The 22171-nt window shown below is 42.8% G+C and overlaps 1 long non-coding RNA gene across 1 annotated transcript; it reads left to right on the plus strand.

Annotated features, from left to right (window-relative positions):
* The first annotated feature begins 8 nt into the window (after positions 1–8).
* On the plus strand, positions 9–6120 carry LOC112413169 (uncharacterized). Its single transcript, XR_003005914.1, has 3 exons — positions 9–3376; positions 5140–5259; positions 6060–6120. It is a non-coding gene; the product is annotated as an uncharacterized LOC112413169 (long non-coding RNA).
* Positions 6121–22171: the final 16051 nt, after the last annotated feature.

The following is a 22171-nucleotide window of genomic DNA, read 5'->3' on the forward strand; positions in this document are numbered from 1 at the left end:
GCCCGCGCCGGGGGAGGCCCTGCTTCCGACGCCGGCCCCGGGCAGCAGGTGTCCGAGTGGGAAAGGGGCCCGGGGATGAGGGCATCCTAGAAACAGGGAGACGAGCCGGCCCGCGGACTCACTCTTTACCCCGTTTATTCTTCCCAAAGCACCCACCTCCTCCCCCACCCCGCTCCAGCGACTTCAGCCTGGCCTTCCCGGGACCCGGAGCCTTCAGCCATCGGGGTTTAGGGTTAGCGTCGAAGGAAGCATCTCAGATTCTCCCGGGTTGTCATGCATGTGCCCCAGGAGCCCAGGGGGGTCGTAAGTTCTAACGGCTGTATAGGGACTTTTTCAGAGCGTGACGCAAAGACGCCTTTCCAGCCCTCGGAGCGGGAGGGAGCTCTGGGGGAAAATGGGAAACAGACAAGCAGCAGGTATTAAGTAATATTGCCAAGAGGAACCTAAGAGAACTGTCGGGTGCCGGTGCAGCCTCTGCGTTACCGCATTTGATCCACGCTGCAACCCTATGGGTATCAATCCCCTTCACGATGAGGAAACCGAGACTCAGAGACGTTAAGGAATTTGCCCTGGGTCCCACAGTTATCAATGGCTCGTCTGTCAGGTTCTGACACCGGCCTCGCACGTGAGGAGATAGATATTTCAATGTACATGCAGCCAGGCACATAACATTCGAAACACAGAAAACGTAGTGGATTGACCCTGGGATGTTGGACCGACCGGGAGCTGCGATTCCTGGGGATTTTGGTGCAAATATAGTTGATAAGGTCGAGTCCTAGTTACAAGGCTTTGACGCAGGGGAGGGCCGAAGAAGACCCTTAAGGCTGGATGGGCGGGATTGCGGGAAAGGCTGGTCCACGTCCCAGTGTTGGAAGGGGAAAGGCAGACTGTTAAAAAGTCTCCAGGACCTGAGGCAGCAAAGCCTGGGGGAGGGGGGCCCCAGCCAGACAAGCCGGGAGGAAGGTAGGACCACGCTCAGCACACACCCCGAAAGCACCAGTGATGAAACCACACGTTTCCTCTTCCATTTTGATTGCCAAAGCAAAAATGAACCGACCTGCTCTCTCAGGTGTGAAAAAAGACTGTTTGCTTTAGAACATTTTGCTTTGAATGAGGAAGGAAAGGGGGACACAAGAAAAAAAGCATTTCCTTTGAAATAAATACATCAACGTCAAATTTTTTTTTTTTTTTCTATCTGCTCATGAAGATTTTTGCCACTCACATAAATTTCAGGCAGAGCATATACTCTGGAACCAGATGGCCTGGGTTTGAATCCCAGCTGTGGTGCTTATTAGCTTTGATCCCAGAGCAAGTGACAACCTTTCCGTGCCTTATTTTCTACATCTGGATGCCTACAAAGAGTGAATGAGTTAACATTTGTAGAGTGTTTGGATTACTGCCGAACGTGAAGTAGGTGCTATGTAAATGTTTTTGAATTGAAAAATTAGATTATGGTTTTCAGGGTGAAATGGAACAAAATTCCATCCAGTTCCCAGTAAATCCGACTGGAAGGGATGGTTTCCAGTATGAGCCATGAGGTAAAAAGTCTCAGATTCCATGGTATGGTACATATTAAACCCATAAAACTCTAGTCCCTGCGGGGCCTGCCTGAGTTACTCAATCACAGTCACAAATATTTCCTGAGCACTACTGTACTGGATGCTTGGGAGGCAAAGCTCGTCGAGAGGATGCAAGTGTTACTAGGAGGTTGACGCAGCCTTGTATCCCTCCTGGAAATGCCATGAAAATGGCACGGAGTGACAAAGTACTACCAACTTTTAGAGGAACAAGACATGTGTGTGTGCGCGCACACGCATATGTTTGGGAGGGGTCCTCGAGAAGGAAGTAGTGAATTTTGAAATGGGCCTGAGAAGATGGGGACAATTTGACTCCAGTGTTGGGCTGGGGTGGGGTTGGGGGGTCATCAGTGCCCTTTGGGTGATGCTTGTACTTCACTGGGATCCCCGTTTACTGCCACATTTATCGGTAGCCAGGACCTGGCCCCAGTTAGATTACAATTTCTTCTCTGACTCCTGTATTTCCACTGTTTCCTCAGAGGTCTCCTGCCACCCCCTCCCGTAGTGGCACAGAGTGTCAATTGAGTCTGAGCCCTGCTGTGGTCCTTTTGCCATCTCCGACACATTTTGAAAGTATTTACATTGACTGATTTTATGCATTCATTTTTTTCAGTGCAATAAACAGCCCGGATGTCTGAAAATGTGACTCCACCTATTGGGAAAGGAATGTCAAAAAAGGCCTTTCACATCAGCTCTCTCAGTCCCCTGTTGTATCAGTGCAAGATGAGGTTCAACAATTTGCTGAAGGTTTTGCAGCTGGTTAGTGGCAGAGGTGTTTCTGGAACCCAGGGTTGACTACCCCCAGAATCTTCTAGTATTGATGTGGGAACCTTTCCATGAAGATGGAGACTACTCGTCCAGAACCTAAGAATTTAAACAGAGAGCCTTATACTCTATACCCATTTATGCACTTTTCTATTCATTTTCAGTGTTCACGGCTGGGTAACTAGATGCCCTAACGACCTTCAGTGGTGAGCCAGGGCACCCTCTGGGGAACAACATTGTGCTCTGTCCTCAGAGACACCCATTATGGAAGGTACCAGGCTGAAGCTGGGGCCAGGTAGTTCCGTTGGGGAAAGTGTGGGACTGAAGAGGCCAAGGTCAGTGGTTGATCCTGGTTCAGGCCAGTTAATTTCGCACAAAGATGAATTGCTCCAAGGCCATCGCACTTCTAGTGCTAGCTGGTCATTTTATAAAGAGTTGTTGTTGGTTTCAATAGCAAAGTACCATCCATTTCTAGAAAGATTACTCAAACTGCTATTGTTCTATTCAGTCCTATTCATTCAGCAAACAATGATCTGAACCTATTAACTATTTTTCCTCCCATATATCTTGTACTTACTTATTTTCCAGGTGCTTACTAAATGTTAATTGCTTTACATGTATTGTCTCATTTAAGTCTTACAACACTGGGAGTAAGGTACTACCATTTCCCCATTTTATAGATGAGATGACTAAAACATGGAGACCAAGCCTAGTTACAAGCCTGTGCAGTCTGACGCCAGAGCTGGCCCCCTCTTAACCACCAAGTTTGTGAAGGATTCAGGAAGACAAAAAACAAGACTCTTTCCCTCCACATTTTCGATAACTATCATCATTTAGAATCTCCTTTCCTTTTCAGCTAGCAATTTCATGTCCAAAGATTTGTCCTACAGAAAGTCATCCGGAGGTATATATAGTATAGATGGAGTGTATGTTTATGTGTATATACGAAGTGTATATCTGGAATATATATACACATTTGCTGCAGCATAATAGTGAAATTTGGAAGTCATTCTCATCAGCAAGGGATTGAACAGGTAAATACCATTAATGCCATATAATCTTATACTATGCAGCTGTTAAAAAAGAATGAAAAATACTATATGAAATTTTTTCTATATGAAAAAATACTAAATAAGTAGGACTAAAAAAGGTACAAAGGTGCCTGTATAATACAATCCCATTTCTGTAAATAAAAACCGTACGTATGTATTACATGAAAAAAAGTCTAAAAGACTATATTCCAAGCTGTTAGGCACAGTTCTCTTAGGGCATGGGAAGAGGGACTGTAATGACGAATCTCACTTTCTAAGAGATGTATTTCTGTAACGTGTTATTTTTTGCAATAAGCCTGCATACATTTGCTTATCAAAGAAGAACAATAATGATTTAAAATTATAATGAAAAATTTTAAAGTTCTATGAGAAAGCATATTGCACCCCTCAAGAATCCCATCATTTAGTTGGGAGGGAATGTAACAAAAGGAAAGAAAAGCCAGAAACTAATACAAGCAGGGACAAGAGGAAAGAGAAAATTTTGTGGGAAAAAAACAACCAGCTGGGGTTGAGAGGTGCAGGAGAAAATGTATGAAGGAGATGGCACTTTGGAAGAACCTTGAAGGTGTAGATGGTGTAAAATGTGGAAGGTGGAGAGGAGCATGAGAATAAATGGGTTCCAGATAAAGTGACTAGTCCTGTGCAGCTGGAGCACGGTGGAAGCAGGGAGGATGAAGAAAGGATTTTCATGGGGAACAAAACAGGAAAGAAAGGTTGCTGGAGGGTCTATTGCTAAGCAAATGAGTTTTACTTTATTACTTTAGGCTTTAAGAGCCACTGGAGGTTTTTGAACAAGGAAGTGACACTATTAGAAGTAAATAAGCAGCAATTTCATAGTTCATGACTGCATGGTAACTGGTCTCTTAACACCAAACTGCCACCGGGATGTGACTCCTGACTCTGTTCCTAATTAGCTCTATAGCCATGGACCAGTTACTCTGCTTCTCTGTATTTCTATAAAATGGAGAAGGTGGTGATAACAGATAACTTATCTCATACCATTGTTGTTGAGACTGAGTTAATGTTTTTAGGGCACATGGTAATTGCTGAGAATGTCTGTTAAACTTTAGCAATCAGCTTCATACCTTTGAATTAAAATCTTTGCATTTCATTTTGAAACTTTTATTACAAAGAGCTAACATTACACGACAAATTATTAACTACTCTTTCTTCACACTTTCACAGGTTTATAGATTATTAATCCCATTTTACAGGTGGAAGACTTTAGGTTTTCTTTTTTTTTTTTTTTTTTTAGACTTTAGGTTTTTAAGGAGAGATACAGTCTCAGAATCACATAGCAAGACATGAGTTGTGAGTCCTGGTTCAGTGGTCCCTGCCCAACACCCAGGGTTATCGCTTAGCTCCAATTCTCAGAGCCTTGAGAATAGGAAAAATAGAAGAACATTGGCAATTTCTGTTTATAGGGTAAGGGAAACTGCAGTAAGGGACAGTAATAAAATAAAATCAAAAACGAGAAAACTTTGGTGAAATACCTGGAAGTGTGTATATAAAATCAAATTTGTAATATATACATATATATATATATGTATATATATCTGGTGAATTATGCTACTTCCAAAATAAAAGTCATATATTGAAGACCTAACTCCCAATCTGACTGCATTTGGAGGTGGAGCTTTTAGGAGGTAATTAAGGTTGAATGAGTTTATAAGGGTGAGGTCCTAATCCGATAGGATTGATGGCCATATAAGAAGAGGAAGAGATCTCTCTCCCTGTCTCCACAGCACCAAGGAAAAGCCGTGTGAACACACAGCAAGAAGGCAGCCGTCTGCAGTCCTAGAAGAGAGCTCTCACCAGAGCGCAACCATGCTGGCAACCCCATCCCGGACTCCAGCCTCCAGACTGTGAGAAAATAAATTTCTGTTGTTTAAGCCACCCACTCTATAGTACTTTTTATACTCATACATACATATATAGACATTACATATGTACACATGCCAGAATTACTTCCCTGTGACAAAGTTTGGAAAACATTGCCATACTGCTAAATCTGACACTAATATAAACTTCGAAATGAAGTGCCCATCCAGTCCCCAGAAATAAGAGTCTCCTGGCTAAATGCACCATTCCTATTGATTCATGCTGATGACATTGTTTTTCTGTCAGTTTGAACAAGGGCAGTGCATGGCTTGGAATCCTGCATCCCCAGTGATGCCTTGTGATTACAAGGGAAGAACTGGGCCTGTGGAATCAGAGAGAGAGAATGAATAGATAGATACCTTAGGTTTGGATCCTTGACCTTGCTTTCGTACTAAATTTTATTTTTGACCTTGCTTTCGTACTAAACTTTATTTTTGCTTAGACTAGTTTCATAATTCATTTCCTCAGCACTGAGCCTGCATAGGGGCTACGATTAGAAAATACTGGGGGTGAATATAGTTAAAGTTGGCAACTGGAATAAACTATCTGGTTTATTCCAAGAGATGCCTATGGTGGTCAGTGAAGCGGGTTGGCTGTTACTTCAGTGGTTCACAACACAAGCTGGTGATTACAAAACAAAGAAAATCAAACAGGATATTTGAACAGATGGATTTATGTCCTTCCATTATTTTGTCAATAGGAAATATATGCACACCGTACAAAGTTCAAAAGGTACAAAAGAGGAAGAGTGAACAAATATTTTATTTTTAAAAATCCTTTCTAGGGGCTTCCCTGGTGGTGCAGTGGTTAAGAATCCACCTGCCAATGCAGGGGACACGGGTTCGAGCCCTGGTCTGGGAAGATCCCACATGCTGCAGAGCAACTAAGCCCGTACGCTACAACTACTGAGCCTGCGTGCCACAACTACTGAAGCCCACGCGCCTAGAGCCCATGCTCCGCAACAAGAGAAGCCACCGCAATGAGAAGCCCACGCACTGCAACGAAGAGTGGTCCCTGCTCACCACAGCTAGAGAAAGCCCAAGCACTGCAATGAAGACCCAATGCAGCCAAAAATAAAATAAATAAATTTATAAAAAGAATCCTTTCTATTTCTGAATTTTCCAAGTATTCTTCAATAAGCATGTATTATTTTATGATTATAGGAAAAATGTTAGCTTTATAAGCAAATAACTAGTTTTTAATTTAAAAGTACCTCAGACGCAAGCGGGAAGAGATAGGGGAACATACGTATATATATAACTGATTCATTTTGTTGTGAAGCTGAAACTAACATACCATTGTAAAGCAATTATACTCCAATAAAGATGTTAAAATGAAAAAAAATAAAATAAAAATAAATAAAAGTACCTCAGAGATCTCACAGCTGCTTTGTGATTTTAAAAAAAAGCAACAACATACCACTAACTTTATCTTCAACTTAAAAATAATTGTGTCTTTGATATATATTTCAAGAAATTTTAGCCAACTTTATATCCATTCATGTTAAAATTCCTGCCACTGGAAAAGATATACAAAACTGACTGGCAGTTTGAACCCCGAGAACTGGTGAAACTCAGTATGAGTCACTGGAGACAGGTAATTTGCTAAGGAATCTTCTTTCAAATTTCATCATAATTTGTAATGATGACTCCACATGTCTGTCAAATGTTGTTAAAATTAAGTGCAACACTAGGCTGGAGGTTTTAGCCCAGTCCAGCTTAACTCCTTCATTTAGGAATTAAACAATAACAAGCTAGATTTATCCTTACACCTAGTGCATAATGATGGTTTGGATGTTCTAAATGGATAAGTGGCCAAATGCTCCCTCCAGCATATAATGTCAGAAGATGTCACAGTCCTGGTTTGCTGCAAAGACATATCAGGAACATGGTCCTGACCTGGAGGTCACTTTCTGGTAACTTCAATCCCTGGAACAGAACTCTGAACCAGAAGGTAAGAGGGGAAGAGCCTCTGTGTAGCCAAGTCCCTGCATCTTCATGGAGATGCCTTTCTTAGGCTTGCTCTTTGATTCTGGCTGAAGATCTAATTTCAGAAGGTCCAGTTATGTGGTTTCCCAGTCCTCAGTGGATTAGAAACCAAGAAAATAGAAAAGCTTTTGGAGATGGAGGAGGGAGGGGGAGGGGAAAATGACTTTATTCAGTTCATTCCTCTCTGTAAATGGATTAGCTGACAACAACAAAGGAGGGAAAGAAAAGTTAACAAGCATTCCCAGAGGTTATATGTGCCCCAGACAATCTTCTTCATTCCCAGTGATGACCTTGGGGTAGGAAAATGTGTTTGAACTGTGATCAGAAATTGTCATATGGTTTTGCTGGTAAGAGTGGTGGCCTCTGGGGAGGAGATCACTTCTGAGGTGGTAAGAGGAGACAGGACTCATTCATGCTCTTGTATATTTTTCAGATATTATATTATGTGCATTATGTTTCTTTTGCTTAATAATAAATTTTTTAAAAATTATTTAATGCCCCCACAAAAGACTTTACAAATAAAAAGTACATAAAAGAAAAGTGTATAAATTAAAATATTGGAGACCTGAAACCATAAAACTCTAGAAGAAAACATACTGGGTAAGCTCCTTGACATTGGCCTTGGCAATGATTTAGTTGGGTTTAACACCAAAAGCAACAAAAGGCAACAAAAACAAAAATAAACAGGTGGGGCTACACCAAACCAAAAAGCTTCTGCACAGCAAAGGAAACCATCAACAAGATGAAAAGGCAACCTACGGAATGGGAGAAAATACTTGCAGTATCTGATAAGGGATTAATATCCAAAATATGTAAATAACTCATACAACTCAACAAAAAAAAAAAACAAACAATCTGATTTTTTAAATGGGCAGAAGAACTGAATAGACATTTTTCCAAAGAAGATATACAGATAGTCAACAGGTACATGAAAAGATGCTCAACATCACTAATCATCAGGGAAATGCAAATCACGACCACAATGAGATGTCATCTCACACGTATCACAATGGCTATCATCAAAAAGACAGCAAATGACAAGTTGGCAAGGATGTGGAGAAAAGGGAACCCTCGGGCACCGTTGGAATGCAAATTGGTATAGCCACTATGGAAAACAGTATGGAGGTTCCTCAAAACATTAAAAATAGAACTACCATGTGATCCAGCAGTTCCACTTCTGTGTATATATCAGAAGGAAACAAAATCACTATCTCAAAAAGATATCTGCACTCCCATGTTCACTGCAGCATTAGTTACAATAGCCAGGACATAGAAACAAAGTGTCCACTGACAGATGAATAGATAAAGAAAATGTGGTGTATATATATATATGTATATATAGAGAGAGAGACACACACATATATATATAGACACACATATATATATAGACACACATATATATATGCAATGAAATATATTCAATCATAAAAAAGAAGGAAATCCTGCCATTTGCAGCAACATGGTGGACCTTGAAGGCATTATGCTAAGTAACGTGAGACAGAGAAAAACAAATGCTGTATGATCTCACTTATATGTGGAACCTAAAAAACCACTGTGGAAAACAGTATGGAGGTTCCTTAAAAAACTAAAAATAGAACTACCATATGACCCAGCAATCCCACTACTGGGCATATACCCTGAGAAAACCATAATTCAAAAAGAGACATGAACCACAATGTTCATTGCAGCTCTATTTCCAATAGCCAGGACATGGAACCAACCTAAGTGTCCATCAACAGATGAATGGATAAAGAAGATGTGGCACATATATACAATGGAATATTACTCAGCCATAAAAAGAAACGAAATTGAGTTATTTGTAGTGAGGTAGATGGACCTAGATGGAATCTAAAAAAAAAATGGTACTGATGAACCTAGTTGCAGGGCAGGAGTAAAGATGTAGACATAGAGAACGGACTTGAGGACACGAGGTGGGAGGGAGAAGCTGGGGTGAAGTGAGAGTAGAATCGACATATATACACTTCCAAATGTAAAATACTTAGCTAGTGGGAAGCAGCCGCATAGCACAGGGAGATCAGCTCCGTGCTTTGTGACCACCTAGAGGGGTGGGATAGGGAGGGTGGGAACGAGATGCAAGAGGGAGGGGATATGGGGACATGTGTATGCATATGGCTGATTCACTTTGGTGTACAGCAGAAACTAACACAGTATTGTGAAGCAATTATACTCCAATAAAGATCTATTAAAAAAACAAAACAAAACACTGAATTTATAGAAACAGAGAACAGATTGGTGGTTGCCAGAGGTGAGTGTGGGGTGAGGGGAATGTGTGAAGGTGGTCAAAAGTGCAAACTTCCAGTTATAAGATAAATAAGTTCTGGGGAGGGATGGCATGGATGGATGCATGGTAACTATAGTTAACAATACCATATAGTATATTTGAAAGTTGATAAGAGAGGAGATCTCAGAAGTGCACATGACAGAAAAGAACTATCATTTACTCTTCAGTTCTGATGTGAAGAACGGTGCTTCTTTTCTCTCCTATTTCAACTGCTACAATCCCTGTGACCAAGCTTCCCCCCACGTGGATGTGGATTTCCTTTGCCATTTGGGCATATGGTTGCTTCCATTCATTTTTTTTGCCTTCCTTGAAAAGAAAGTCCACCAGAACCTTGGCTGGTATGCGAGAAAGTCATTCTCCAGAGGGGTGCACATCAGGGTTGGTTAGATCATTTCAATTAGTTACCATCCAACCCTGAGGTAGCTCCCCTATACTCAGAAGGTGACAAGCAAGCGTTACAGTAGAAGTCAAGTCCGTTAGAACGCAGCTTGTAATTACATGTTACTGAGTACACCATGAGTCAAATCATGGTCACTGAAATGTAACTGCATGTTCTTGAAATAGTTCAGCCTTGAGGTCTAGGGGCTGATTTATTTCTGGTTTCTCCAATTTAAGCCCTTGTATCATGACCCTGGAACTACCACCCAGTTCAGAGTAGATGGGCAACACGATGAGGTACAAAGAACTGGGGACTATGAATCCTCTGAAATTGTAGGTAAAATGATGCCTACATTTTTTATTGTTCAAAGTTGTAAAGTATCTAGAAATATAAGGATTATGAGCAGAAATGTTGGGAAGACAATGATATGAAGTGGTGGTCTTCAAACTTTTCTTTACCAACACCCCCTAAAAAATGCTAGAAAACTACATATCTTTGCAAACATTTTTAAATTGACATGTGTAACTTTTAATCACAGGTTTGAGTGGTTCAAAGGATGTATTCTGTTAGTATGGTATATTTTAAAATAATACTGTCATATAGCTTTTTTTTTTTGGCCGTGCCGCAGGGCTTGTGGGAACCGGCAGTGAAAGTGTGGAGTCCTAACCAGCGGTCCACTGGGGAATTCCCATAACACTCTTTTAAAATGTATCCAACAGAATCTAATACCATAGTAACTTGACACTTACCATCATTCCTTTTTCAAAATGAACAAGCAGTTCTTTAACAGTCAGAAATGTTAAATCCTTTCCTTTCTTCCTGGAACTCTATATTCATTCCACTTCTTCTAAACAAGTGTATCCAAATGTCATATTTTTATGACATCTTTTATTATTTGAACATCTCTTATTGATTACCCCCTCACATTTTCTGAAGCAAAAATGCCTATGTAAATAGATTTCCAATTTAAAATTTTAAAACTATCCCACGACCTTCAGGCTCCGAGTGTTAAAACATTTTTTGGAAACTAAGTCATCATTACAATTATTTGTAACAAGGTAAATATATATGTTATTGATCACTAAACATAGAGCAGTAAAATGTTATTGGAAATTATTCCCTTAATACATAAATATATGTGCTTTTATATATTTACATACATATGTAATTAGTTAAAATATCCATTAATTAATATTACTTAGGGAAGAATGAACTGGTTTAGCACCAGTATTATCCCTCTTTCTCTTTTTTTTTTTTAACACATGGAAAAAGAGTAAGGAAAAGAAGTGTCTAAGGCCTCATGGGAACTAAGTAACAGCAACAGAACTGGAAGTCATGTAAAGACAGCCACAGACACATACCTGGGCTATATGGCAATCACAATGTAATTTGAGAACCGGAAGACTTCTATTCCTCAAGGTCCAATTCTAGCTTTAGAGACCCATCTATTTCTCATTTTTATGAACGTAGGCACTGAGAAACCTTGTTCACATGAACAAATTGGTGAGGCTGTTATGACAGTGCTTAGGGCTGATGAGAAGGAAGGAAAATTGGGACATACTTCCGGGCTCATGGCTTCAGAGCGGGGTCTGGAATGACTCAATGAACACAAACCCCGTGTGAAGATTTCTAGCGAGTCCACCTTTGTCAGGGAGCTAGCGAGTCCACCTTTGTCAGGGAGCTCAAAATCTGTTTTTCAGCAGAGCGGAATTTGGCAGTGTCATTCAATTTTTTGAACTCCTTCGAGCTATAGGTCAGACATCACGTCAAAAATTACTCTATGGGGGAGGTTGGAGGGCAGGGAGCATATGGGAACATTCTGTACTTTCTGCTCAATTCTGCTGCGAACCTAAAACTGCTCTAAAAAATAAAGCCTATTTTTTAAAAAATTGTTGTAATGATCTATCAGTGGTCGACTCAATTAGGCTTTTTTCCTCCAAGTTTTATGGAAAGCCATCAATTGGAAGCCACCTACCTTGTGAAATGATTTGTACCTCAGTTACAAAAGGCTTTTGCTTTCTCAACAAAAACACAGATATTTCTAATCATCCCTTGTCTTGGCCCTGGAGGTTTTTACAACAAAGGGCACTGCCTTTCTTTCCTTTTTTAGAAGAGAGAGAGGGCCGGTGTGAAAGGGCAGGCGGGAGCAGAGAAGACGGGCATGAAACCCCACTCTCTCTCCATCTCAGGCAGATGGAGAAACTGATTCTCTAAAACTGTGTGCCCCGTGGGTGCCCATCCTTTAAACATGACCTGAGGGTGGCGATTTAAGAGCTACCTCAAATACACAGAATTATAAGGTCAGATTTTTAGTAATGAATTCGCTGTTTATCTGAAATTCAAATTTAACTGGGAGTCCAGTATCTACAGTCTATCTGGCAACCCTTTCTAATCCTCATCATTCTTTTTAAGAGATGAGAAAAACTGAGACCTGGAAAGAACAAAGTACTGGACCAAGGGACTTTTATTTCTCCGTCTACCTGATTCTCAAATGTAATTACTGTTTTCTCACCTCTCATCACGGGGCCCATCTTTATCTGTCTTCCTACGGTGTTCCCATCCTTCTCACCCAAAGCAAAAACTACAACAATAACAAAATATGATGGTATTCCTGAAAGGACCAAGTTTTGGAGGAAACCAGGGCCAGGAATCGGTTTGAGAGAAGCAGAGACAGCGTGTGGGTACAGTGTGGGCAAAGCATCTCTGCCCTGTCGCCTTGAAAGCAACAGCTAAAAAAAAGGAGAGGGAACAGCAGCTGTTGCAATCAGGGCAGACACCAAATTTATATAAAATGTGTGAATAGTCCCCTTTGCAGGCTAGCCCGTGGATACATAAGAGAAAATATTATTCAAGTCCAGCCTCATATGGGATCACCTTTGCCGCCATCCTGAGCTGCTTCTTAGGAAAGACACCAAGCAGGCCTTTTGTTTTCTCTTTCCCCTTCTGTTCTGTTTACTACCAGTGCCCTCTCTCGCACTCCCAAACACCAAAAGTCATTTGAATTTCAAGCCTTTTTTTGGCCTCCCTGTGGGTGTGGGAGGACCTCCCTTGAGAATTGCTCTGGATCTAGTCGGCTACATCTGTAATTTGACAGAATCTCTGTCGTACCCCACCACCACCTCCCGTTCTTAATGCATGGGACATTCGGGTGCCTCCACCCCCAAACTTCCTCTACCTCATCCTTAGTGAGAAGAGCCCCCCAGGAATGCCCAGCCTCCACTTACCCGCCCCAGTTTGGGAAGAGCAAAGCTCTTGGCCAAGGGACCCAGCTCGGCCAGCCAACTGCTGCTAAGGACAAGGTGACAGTGACAAGGAGGAAGGCTAGACCTGAGCCCCTCGGCTCAGGAGACCCAAGGCAAGTTCCTGTTCCAGAGACAGTTTTAAAAACTGATCAAGTTCAGAGAGGGGTGTGTGTACTTGCCTCTCCCCAAATCACCCACATGACCCCCTTGATCTTCCCCCGGGGGGACAGCTGGTCTGCTTTTCTAAAGAATCTCTCTAGACCTAACCCTGTCCCTCCCTGCCCCTCCGTCCTCATGGCCATTCCTTAGCTGGTGTCTCAATACTCTGGTACATTTTTGCTCTTGACAAGAAAAAGGAAAGGGAAAAAAAAATGAGAAAGAGAAAAAGGATGGCACATCGGAGTTTTTTGTGGTTTGGGACAGCTTTAGTGCAAGGTTTTCGGGACTTGATTTCCCCTGGTCCTTTCCATGCTGAAGACGGCGCTCAGTAACACTGCTGGTTACCAGTGGGACGTGTATTCTCCTTCTGATCCAACACGAGACGCTCTCCCTAGATTTGGAGTTGGGAGGGAGGAGATGGCACGGGTGATGTCCAAGGATGAAGAGCCCGTTTCAGACGGGATCTTCTGCGATAAGCAGAGCCCCTGCCTTCAGTTCTGCAGATGGACACTGAGTCCAGCAGGAGCACCAGAGTGGGGGGCTCACCTCTCCCGTGGAAAGAGACGGGGTGGGAGCGGGAGGGACTGAGGAAGAAAGAAATAAAAGGAAGGAAGGAAGGAAGAAAGAGAGGGGGAGAGAGAGGGAGGATAAATTTGTATATTCCTCTATTTTGACAGCTTCCTTATGTTAAAATGGGTATAGAGACACAGACATAGAGGAAAAATGTATGGATACCAAGGGGGAAAGGGGTGAGGTGGGATGAATTGGGAGATGGGGATTGACGTACATACACCATTGATACTATGTATAAAATAGATAACTAATGAGGACCTACTGTATAGCACAGGGAACTCTACTCGGTGCTCTGTGGTGACCTAAATGGAAAGGAATTCCAAAAAAGAGGGAATATATGTATATGTGTAGCTGACTCACTTTGCTGTACAGTAGAAACTAACACAATATTGTAAAGCAACTATACTCCAATAAAAATTTAAGAAAAGAAACGTATCAATAAAAAATTCTTAAAAACAGTAAATAATTAAACATTATTTTTAATTTTAAAAATAGGTATAATAATGTCTAACATACAATGTTATTATAAGGAATAAATAAAATAAAAATGCCCGGTAGTACAGAGCCTGACATACAGTAGATGCTAAATTAATTTTGTTGAGCATGAAGGGCACTTACACTTATGTTGTGTTTGCTTATCTGTTTGTCTTACCCCCCAGACTCTGAATGTCTTACTCATTTCCATAACCCCTGTACTTATGACAATGCCTGCAATATAGTAGACACTCAATACATATTTTTGAATTAATTCATCAGTTAATTAATACCCTGTCCCACCCTCACCTGGCCCCATTTTCCTTCCTGGTCAAGAGCTCTTTGCCCTCTCTCACTATGCTCCCTGGGCCAAGGTTCTGGAACTCAAACTCTGAACAAAATTTGTTGGACCTGCAATGGATGAAATGCCAGTACTCTACCTCCTAGAAATACCAAAGAGTTTTCCCAGCAAGCACAAGGAAGGCAAGAGATTAGGAAGGGCAGACTGTGGACTGTTGGTATTTCTAAGTCCATTGCAGAACCGTGACGTGTTTAAATTAAAACCAGAGTCCAAGGTACAACTTATATTCAAAGTATTTTAAAAAGCAGAGGACATCAGCCTCCCCAACGCAGTCAAGGAGGGAGGAACAGCGTTCTAGAAGAGAGAAAGACAGAGGAGGGATTGAGGAAGGAAGAAAAAGAAGAAAAGAAAGAGAGAAGAGAGGAGGGAGGGAGGGAGGAAGGGAAGGAGAGAAACAGAGGAAAGAAAGAAAGCTGGAACAGTGAATTTTCAAATAGGCGTGTGGAAATCTGAGTCAAGCATGGTCTACTGAACACACAATTTTATCTCTGCTGCTTTGCAAACCTCCACTAAAATGGCAGTAAGGGAGGAGAGGCGCATACATCCTCAAGGACAAAGAATGTGAAAACAGCCACAACCGACAATAAATGTTAAACCTTTAAGAAACACAAAAGCTATGATCAGTGGAAACTAACCTACCTACTATATCAGAAAAACCTAGACCTTTGCAAATTGGAAGCAGCAAGAAACCAGCTGTTCAGCATCTCCAAGCCCCGGACAGGCTGGGGGATTCAAGGACCAGGAGCCTCTGAAAGGAGTGGGGAGGGAGGTATGGTTTGGGTGGGGCTGGAAACAGGAAGATGGGTTGAAACCTTGCGTGAGGAGGAAGAAGATTGAGGTTGAACAAGGAAGGCTCAGGGCTTAGGGTCCAGGCTCCACCAAGGACAGAAATAAGACAGTGGAGTGACAGTCCGCATAAGGAACAGAATGCCACCACTCACCCCCCATCTCCCTTGCCCAATTTGGCTGGAAAAATGCTGAAGAAGGCTTATACCTCCCCAATTGTCACCCCCAACCCTAGGCAGGAACGTGGGGGTATAATCTCATTGGAAAACATTGCAGCTCAAGGGACAAAGGCTACAGAATCAGGTATTTGTCTCCTGGTACAATGGCTTTGGTGCACCCACCTGTCTTCAGGCCGCTCACTTATGCTCAACATTTTCAAATAGATTTTAGTGCCTCGCTCATAACTGTGAACCACCACCAAGAACCATTGAATAGGGACTTCCCTGGCAGTCCAGTGGTTAGGACTCTTAGCTCTCATGGCTGAAGCCCTGGGTTTGATCCCTGGTTGGGGAACTAAAATCCCACAAGCTGCATGGCACGGCCAAAAGAAAAAAAGAAACCGAATATTTGAGGGAATCCTCCAACATAAAAGGTAGACTAAAACAAATGGGGGGAGCAGGGGGAACTTTGAAGAAACAGAGGCAATGCAGGGAGAGAAAAAAATACTATAATATTGAGATTAAAAAGATACTGTGTTTATTTTTTAAATGATAATACCTTTTAAAAAAATATCAGGATGCCCTTTAAAGAGGGAGAGAGAGAGCATACAGAAAACAAGAAAGACATCACGGAGGTTAGAAATATGATAGAAAAAAATTCAATAGGAGGGTTGAAAGATAAAGTTGAGGGACTCTACCAGAAAGTAAAACAGAAAGACAAAAAGGTGGAAAGTATGAAAGATGAAAAAAATTGATATAAATTCAGGAGTCTCAATACCTGCTAAGTAACAGTTACAAAAAGAGAAAACAGAGAAACTAAATCAAGATAGAATCCTGGAACTGACATACATCAGTTTCCCAATTAAAAGGGCCAACGAGTGTCCAACACAGTGAATGAAAACAAACCCTCACAAACCTCTCACGTTACTGTGAGACTTCAGAACTTCAGGGATAAAGAGAAGATCCCTAAAGCTTCCGGAAACAGGTCACACTCAGAGAAGTCAAGGAGTCAGAATGGCATCAGCCTTCTGAACAGGAGGACAAAAGGATCAAGACCTTCAAAAGGCCTCAAGAGGGAAAAACGGTTTATAACCTAGACTTCTGTACCCAACAAAAGTGTAAAACAAACATGTGGACAGAATAAAGATATTTTTCAGGCATCCATTGTCTCAAAAAATTCACTTCCCTTTCCCCCATTCCCAAAAAGCTACTGGAAGATGCATTCCTCCCAAACAAAGGGAGAGACAAACTAAGATCCCTGGAAAATAGGCCTAACACAGGAGAGAGGCGGAGGGAATTCCCAGGTTGAAGATGAAGGGAAGTTTCAGAATCACAGCTGTGCATCAGACCTACAAAAAAGCAGTCCATATCTGAGCTGGAGGTCAGAGAAATTCAGGATTGTGGAATCTCAGAGACATTCAAAAGAAAAAATAAGAAATTGGGTGATCACCTGATGTGTTTGGATGTATTAGGAAGAATTGTATAGTTCTTATTAGTTATAGAATTATATTCTAATTTATAAAATTAAGAGTTTTATAACTCTTAAATTATAAGTTTATAATTCATAAAGTTAGAAGATGAATTAAAGACACATAAAAAACCAATTAAACAACAATAACAACAAAGAGGCAGTTATTAATTCCAGGAAAAACAAAAAGTTATATAGGAAAGAAAAGGTAATCACCATGTGCTACATGGCTCCTCTCTGAACAATGTTTACATAAATATTTAATACTAATGTAAACATGGAACACTGATTTGATGAAATTGTTATGTGGGACTTCCCTGGCGGCGCAGTGGTTAAGAATCCTCCTGCCAACGCAGGGGGCACGGGTTTGAGCCCTGGTCCGGGAAGATCCCACGTGCCAGGGAACAATTAAGCCTGTGCGCCACAACTACTGAGCCTGTGCTCTAGAGCCCGTGAGCCACAACTACTGAAGCCTGCGCGCCTAGAGCCTGTGGTCCGCAACAAAAGAAGCCACCGCAGTGAGAAGCCTGCACGCCACAACAAAAGAGTAGCCCCCGCTCGCCGCAACTAGAGAAAGCCCGCGTGCAGCAACGAAGACCCAGCGCAGCCAAAAATAAATAAATAATAAATAAATAATTTTTAAAAATCGTTATGTAACTGGAAGGGAGAGTAGTAAGGGAGCTAAAATCTCATATTTCATAGTAAGATGGCCATAGAAGGAAAAATCAAGAACTAGCTGCGTAAGCATGATATATGAAACTAAGAAGGTAAAGCTGAAAGTGACCGCCTCTCAGGTAAGGGTGGCAGTTGAAGAAAGGAGCTATTTTTTTGTGATAAGCCTTGTAGCACTATTTGATTTTTTTAAAGCCTGTGTGCATCTGCTGCTTGCATATGACCGTTTGAAAGTTGACAAAGCAGGCAATCCGAGTTCTGGTCCTATTCTCCCCTCCTCTGCTACAGGATTATCAGTTTCTCAGACATCAAATGAGGAGCTGGTGCATAAGCCAGAAGAGGGGCGGTAATCAGAGCCCTCGGGAGGGGTTTCCCCGAACACTCTTCTCGTCCTCTGAGCTCCTGGCACTTGATGTTTATCCCTTTTCCACAATAATTATGTTTATTCAACCTCTAAAGTCAACTGGAGGAGACTTGGGGGCATCTTTATGGAGGTTGGGGCAAGTTTTTATTACATTTTCTTTTACATAGGACGATGACAAGATGCAGAGTAAGGGCAATATTGGGAAGCCGGTCTCCACCACGTGTTCAGTAACATCCCACCCTGCGTTCTGACAGTCCTTGGATCCTAAACTTGATCAAATATTTTGGGCCTTTCTCCCCAAACCGGTTGAAAACTTTCCCATGGTTAGGGACCATAACTTATGTGTTTTTTGTTCGTTTTCTTGGCTGGGGTGTTTGGTTTGGAGTGTTTTGTTTGTTTGGTCTTTTCCATTCCCCACAGAGCATGATACAGAGTGGCTTGATAACCAACTGCTGAGTAAGACAGGAGTCTCGTCCTGTCTTGGTGAGGGGTCCTGCAGTGCATGTGTTCATAAGGGGAACGGATTTATTTTAAGAGAGAACACAAAGAGCAGGATGACGGTGGGGAATTTTGGTCACAGGACCCGAGGAACTGCTTGTGTGATTCTCTGCACCACCCCCGTTTCTATTTTTTGCTGGTCGTTTTGTCCTGTTCCTGGCGACATCACTGTGTTAGGAACCAGAAAGCACCAAGACCTCAGCTATCCTGTGCCCCTGCTGTCCTGGGTGACCTTGAGAAACTCAGATATAATAGTTTAGCTTCATTTTCTCCCCGGTAAGATACAGGGTTGGACCAGCTGACTGCTATGGGCCCTTCTCGTGCTAAGATTGCAGATTTCACAACTGTTTACAAGTAAGTGGGCACACTTGCCGGGGTTGCTGGGGCCCTGTGCTGCCCTCGGAGGAGAGAGCGGCGTTGCTCAATATGGAAGGAAGGAGGAATAATAGTCACGCCAGGTGGCAGAGGGCCGAGCTGGGCAACAGATGTGAAAAGGGAAGTAAAATAAAGCGCGAGTCAACTGCAGGTGGAATAATTCATGAGGAAAAGAGCACCTCCACCCACATCACTTCAGGTGACTTTGGTAAGAGGAGCCGTTGTTCTGCAGCCTGTGCCCATGGCAAAGCTCAGTAATTCTAGAAAACAGTAACGATACAATTCCCATCAAAGTCACTGATTTGGAAGAGGATCGCCAGTAACTAGGTGGGGCAAAAAGCCAATGAGCATCTGGTGCGAGGGTTGGGAGGGCTTGAGGGGAGAGCTGGAAAGCAGATTATATTATAATTACCAGTCATGGGGGACTGGCTCCCGTGCTCAGCGGCCCAGTGCACTTTTTCACGTATCTCAACTTTGGAGAATGCCCCTCCCTACACCCCAGCTCTCTTGAGAATGCCCTTTCTCCCGCCCAACTCTGGTTCCAGAGGGGAGTCTCCGTGTTCTCCCTGGTACCGTCACTTGGTCACCAATGGATCCCTGCTTTAATTTGAGCCCATCACCCTGTCCCACCTACATGGCTTAGTTGATTGGTCCAGGAGTGGGTCTATGACCCACGTCTGTCCACGTCCAGGGCCAAGGACCTAAAGGGACCACTTTGATACAAGCAAGGTGGGTCTCTCAAAGGTGGCTGAGGCGATCAGAATGGCCATAGATGCTTTAGATCCATTGAGACGAGTTCTAGACAATGGGCATGCAGTCCAACAATTTGTACCGGCGTCCCTGGCCCCTGGCTGCCCTTGTTTCTGCTCCTGCGGCTTCCATGGGTGTACAAGTTTACTTGGACCTCTGCCTCATCTTTCTTCTTTTGCGCGTCAGCCTGCGCGTTTTCTTATTCCTCCACTTGGCTCTCATGGCTCGGAGGTTTCTCAGAAGATGGCGCTAAGGCCGAGAGAGCCTAGAGCTGAATTTAAACATCCAGGTCCTCTTGGGTGTGTCGAAGCTGGGTGTGAGATTACCTATGGCTGGTGAAGAAAGTTGCTCTGAGAAAATGAAACCCCCAGGTTAGGAAAAAACAGTATATTAAGAGTTGCAGGGGCTGGATTTCCCCTGGTGGCCCAGGGGTTAAGAATCCGCCTGCCCTTTTTGTCCGACACCTTAGCGAGGCGCAGTGGTACCAGTTGCTCTCCCGGCTTCGCTATGCCGCCCAAGGACAACAAGAAGAAGAAAGATGCTGGAAAGTCAGCCAACAAAGACAAAGACCCAGTGAACAAATCTGGGGGCAAGGCCAAAAAGAAGAAGTGGTCCAAAGGCAAAGTTTGGGACAAGCTCAATAACCTCGTCTTGTTTGACAAAGCAACATATGACAAACTCTGTAAAGAAGTTCCCAACTAGAAGCTTATAAGTCCAGCTGTCGTCTCTGAGAGACTGAGGATTCGTGGTTCCCTGGCCAGGGCAGCCCTGCAGGAGCTCCTTAGTAAAGGACTTATTAAACTGGTTTCAAAGCACAGAGCTCAAGTAATGTATACCAGAAATACCAAGGGTGGAGATGCTCCAGCTGTTAGTGAAGATGCATGAACAGGTCCCACCAACTGTATATTTTGAAAAATAAAACTTTATTAAAAAAAAAAAAAAAAAGAACCTGCCTGCCAATGCAGGGGACACAGGTTTGAGCCCTGGTCCGGGAAGATCCCACATGCCAGGGAGCAATTAAGCCTGTGCGCCACAACTACTAAGCCTGTGTGCCACAACTACTGAGCCTGTGCTCTAGAGCCCACGAAAAGAAAAAATGTATGGAGTGCTGTCTTTGGGGTGGGCCCTATTCTAGGTGCTCGGGAAAAGAGTCCCAGGCTCCCGGCGCTCATATGAGCAAGGAAACCTATGAGTAAGTGACAGGCAGAGGAAGTGGCATGGGAGGAGCGGAGAGCAATGGGGATCCGAGGTGGTGAGGGAAGGATTCCCCCAGGAGGTGACAGCGGAGCAGAGACCTGCAGAAGTGAAGGAGTGAGCCATGCAAGGATGGAGAGGAGGGATCCAGGCCACGGCAACATAGGTCAAAGGCCCCGTGTGACGCCGAGTTCCGCTTGTTCAAGGAACAGCAAGAAGGCCCTTGCTGCAGGAGCGAGCGTATCCCCCATACAAGGGGAATGTCTAGGAGATGAGGTCAGAGACGTGCGCGGGGCCACATCACAAGCAGAGCTGGGAGCGTTCACACCTGACATGATGAGCAGGCTGCACCTGGGGCAATGCATTGACTGAAGTGTTTGGGTCTTTTGCCTGTTTTATCTTTTCGTAACCATATTCAAAGGTAGCCTTGGGTCCCATGGTGGCCAGTCAGCTCTCCCACCTGTGCCCCCAGCTGCCCAATGCCCCTCCCCACAATCATCTTTGACAGCTTCTCGTGTGTCTTTCCAGAGATATTTTGTGCATCTGTAAGAACATTCTAATACATTTTTAACCTCCTGTTTTACACAAATGTTAACATATTATTTACAGTGTTCTCTATTTTATAAGGAATTTTGGAAAAGTGGGCTAAGGATTAATCAGGAATTGAATAAAGATGGCAGAACAAACCCATACTTTAGCCTCTCCCTCCTACTTCCCCAGAAATGTCAGTAATTGGAAGTATTGTACTAGCGACTTTAAAATAACGGCCTTAGTGCTGTGATTCAAAAGCTTTGTGCAGCCACACGGATGGACCTAGAGATTGTCATGCTGAGTGAAGTAAGTCAGACAGAGAAAGACAGATATCCTATGATATCGTGTATATGTGGAATCTAAAAAAATGGTACAAGTGAACTTATTTACAAAACAGAAATAGAGTTACAGATGTAGAAAATAAACTTATGTTTACCAGAGGATGGGGGGGGAGGGAGGGATAAACTGGGAGACTGAGACTGACATATACACACTACTACACATAAAATAGACAACCAATATGAACCTGCACAGGGAACTCTACTCAATACTCTGTAGTGACCTATACGGGAAAAGAATCTAAACAAGAGTGGGTACATGTATATGTATAACTGATTCACTT

The sequence above is a fragment of the Neophocaena asiaeorientalis genome, unplaced genomic scaffold (genome assembly GCF_003031525.2).
Source record: "Neophocaena asiaeorientalis asiaeorientalis breed wild unplaced genomic scaffold, Neophocaena_asiaeorientalis_V1.1 scaffold14, whole genome shotgun sequence".
In the NCBI taxonomy this organism is placed as follows: Eukaryota; Metazoa; Chordata; class Mammalia; order Artiodactyla; family Phocoenidae; genus Neophocaena; species Neophocaena asiaeorientalis.